The sequence below is a fragment of the Dipodomys merriami genome, unplaced genomic scaffold (genome assembly GCF_024711535.1).
Source record: "Dipodomys merriami isolate MVZ:Mamm:240054 unplaced genomic scaffold, mDipMer1.0.p SCAF_779, whole genome shotgun sequence".
Lineage (NCBI taxonomy): Eukaryota > Metazoa > Chordata > Mammalia > Rodentia > Heteromyidae > Dipodomys > Dipodomys merriami.
In genome coordinates this window covers 266885-270582 of record NW_027206378.1, presented here as the reverse complement: position 1 = coordinate 270582, position 3698 = coordinate 266885, and the positions used below count along the sequence as shown (strand labels likewise).

At 42.1% G+C, this 3698-nt stretch overlaps 1 pseudogene; it reads left to right on the top strand.

Moving 5' to 3' along the window:
* Positions 1-1262: 1262 nt before the first annotated feature.
* On the top strand, positions 1263-1889 carry LOC138818551 (protein lin-28 homolog A pseudogene; annotated as a pseudogene).
* The last annotated feature ends 1809 nt before the right edge of the window (positions 1890-3698 follow it).

Sequence of the window (3698 nt, the reverse complement as noted above, 5' to 3'; positions counted from 1 at the left end):
TATAGTTATTTATAAGTGTTCCATCCTGTTATTTCAGTGGAACCACCCTTCTGTACATTTTATTTGTCAAATAATAACATCATCATAATCAAAGCATTTACACCATTAAGTTAGATAAAAGAGATCACTTTCAGTTAAAAGAGATCACTTTCATTTTCTTAGTATATATTAGGCAATAAGATACACATATAATTAGGTAGTGAGCTATTGATGTAAGATGACTGTCAGTACAAAATATGTATTTGACCTCTTAAATTGGATATACTTTTAAGATATACTCATGGAGTGCTTTTGACCTACTCGACCAAACAAGTATTACTCGCTGGTTATTCCTGTGAAACTCAAGGTGGATAAACTCTTTCCAGATTTCTGTTGAAAATAATTTTCTTTGTAAGATCATATCTATTCACAGTAAGATAATAAACCCCGTATTTTTTAGGTTTGAATATCCCATCATATTGACTGAAAATCAGTATTGTGGATATGTTTGTTAGATATACATTGCAAAAACAAACAAAAAGCATGTGTCACCTCCAGATTGTGGATGCATTTGAAGTTGTTTTGTACATACAAATGTTTCTTCATTAATTGTTTTTTTGTGGGAGTAACTATCACAACTTTAACAAATAAGGCTTTTTGGGTATCTTTTCCAATATAAATAACATCCCAGAGCAAGTCTTGCAATTTCTGAAACCCCTTTGAATATTTCAATGTTATTTCAGTTCATTGACTATACAGCTAAAAACATTTCTGAAATAAACATTGTTAAAATCTGAAAATGTTAATGGATATATAGGCTTTTTATTCATCATTTTATGAAAAGCCAGTTTTTATGAAACTAAAAGATATAGAATAAAAGAATGGAAGTGAATTGGGTGAGCTAATTATTAGTATAACTTTTTCTATTAGCACAATCCTTTGAACGTACATGATGAAGTTAAATTATGTGCTTTTTGACACTATGTTTCAGTTATTTTTAGAATCTTTGTAGTTATAAGAGTTTATTTGTAGTATAAATAAATGTCTTTGAAAATGATTAGGATTAATCTTGTGTTTTGTGTCCTACTCCCCAAAAAAAAGAGTTATTTTCAAGTGTTAATAGTTTATAATTGAATCTTCAGTATCATAAGAAATTTTGAAAAATGGATTGTGCGGGGAAGATGTAGCGACCTCTTCTGCCAACCTGCCCTTTGCCTCCGCACTTCTCTGGGGCCAGCAGCAGCCCGATCAGGGGCCCGGGGCTGCAGGCTCAGACAACGGCCATGGGCTTGGCGTCCAAGCAGCAGTTGGGAGGTGGCTGCGCCAAGGCAGCGGAGAAGGCACCCGAGGAGGCGCAGGAGGATGCCGCTCAGGTGGCTGAGGAGCCTCAGCTGTTGCACAGGGCTGGCATCTGTAAGTAGTTCAATGTGCTCAGAGGGTTCGGCTTCCTATCCATGACAGCCTGCATAAGGGTAGCGCTCGACCCCCTGGTGGACGTCTTTGTGCACCAGAATAAGCTGCACATGGAGGGCTTCCAGAGCCTGAAGGAGGGAGAGGCTGTGGAGTTTACCTTTAAGAAGCCTGCCAAAGGCCTAGAATCCATCCAAGTCACTGGGCCCAGTGGGGTGTTCTGTATTGGGAGTAAGAGGTGGCCAAAGGGGAAGAACATGCAGAAGAGCAGATCCAAAGGAGACAGGTGCTACAACTGTGGTGGTCTAGACCATAATGGCAAGGAATGCAAGCTGCCACCACAGCCCAAGAAGTGCCACTTCTGCCAAAGCATCAACCACATGGTGGCCTCCTGTCCACTGAAGGCTCAGCAGGTCCCCAGTTCCCAGGGAAAGCCTGCCTACTTTAGGGAAGAAGAAGAGATCCACAGCCCTGCCCGGCTCCCTGAGGCCCAAAATTGAGCCCCCAGAGTCGGGGGGGACAACTCTAGCTAGCAGGAAGTTTCAAGGAGCAGGCATCAATCGGCAAAGTGGAGAAAGTTGGAATATGGATTGGGTTGGCGAGTAGCTGTCTCTTCCATACGTCTCAAGCCAGGATGTCCCAGCATCATCCCATCTTCTCTTTTGATGAGGGGAAGGGGTGATGCATAGTAATCCCATCATGATCTATCCCAATTCAAGTGAGGGGCTTTGGGGGAACCACTTGTGAAACCTGCGTACTTTATATGATAATCTTCACCTGAACTACATGCTTCCCCTCCCTCCCCTCCAGCCTCCAGCTTCTAAAAGTGACCCAGATTGGCAAGTTGTTCCTTTAAAGAAGGATGTGTCCAATTTCTCTTGCCAGAGTGTGAAACAATTAAGCACCAGACCAGCAGATCCAAGGGCTCAAATCCCCAAGGTGTAGTACCCCGGGTAGGAGGACCTGTCAGGAGCAAGGCAGGGTTGTTTTGTTTTGTTTTGTTTTTTTGTCTCTCCACCACCTCCTCCCCTCCACATCTTGTTTCCTCATCACCCTATCTTGAGCTGTAGTGCTGGGAGAGCTGGTCCAGGCATTGGGTTGTGATGACAGGCAACATGGGTGACTAGGGAATGGCTGCAAACCTGCTGCTCTGAGCTTCTCCCTGCTCCCGCCCCCATTTCTGGGCCAATGTGATTGTAATTTATTTGTTCCCTTGGATTACTGCACCTTGGGTCCCTGCTTTCTCCAGGATGCCAAACCTGCAATATCTGTGTGAATGACGTATCTTGTGCATTTTAACTTTTTTTTCTTATTATAAATATTCTGGTTTTGTATTTTTATATATTTTAATCTTAAGGCCCTCATTCCTGCACTGTGTTCTCAGGTACATGAGCAATCTCAGAGATAAATGGCCAACAGCTCCAGGTCGGCATAGCAGGAAGACTTTGTTGTTTTTATCACCATGGAGAGCAATCATTTGGAGTGCATAGCCTATTGAACGACTTCATTTTTGCCAATTAGAGCTGGCTTTTTTGCCATAGGGTCCTCTTGAAACCCCCTCAACACTTGGAAATGTTTCATGGGAGACTAGGTTTTTAATTAGGTTGCCCCATGACTTGTTCTCCTTCTGCTGGAAGAATGGAAATTAGTCTAAACAGGAAACGGTGGTTCAGACAAGGTAGAAGACGACCAAAGAGGATGCCACGGTTAGTAATGATTGTCTAATCCTATGGCTCTGCGACTTGTTTTCTTTCCATATACTATATCTATCCTTTACTAGGTTAGGTTGGGATTACTGTGCAAATAACTGTATATGTATTTTTTTTCCTCTAAGGAATGGGAATTGATATGTTTGGATTTTAAGACCACAGATTTGTGTCCACCTTCTACTAGCCATGCAGGGATGGATCTATAAAAAGCAAGGACCAAATCCTCAGTCTCGGCTTCCAGGGAAACCCATAAGTGTAAGCCTCTCTCTGGAGCCCGTGTCCTGCCCTGCTGCATAATTGTTCATAGTGTTGTGTTAGCTAAAGGAGAAAAAGGAGGTTTCGTTTACAAGCTGTGAGATCACCACAAACCTACCTCATGTGTTAAAATGGGACAAATGCAATAGAATGCATTGGATGATGTGTGTCTGATCCTAGTTTCTTGTCTTCCCACAAATGCTGCCCCCTCTAGTTAATTGTATTTGTCTAGGCTCTGTAGGACTTTACTGAGTTTCTGAGTTGGTCATTTGCTAGATGGCCTAGTTTGTGTAAATAATAATATGTGGGTCTTTTCTCCATGTTCCTTTTGGGGTTTTATTGTTT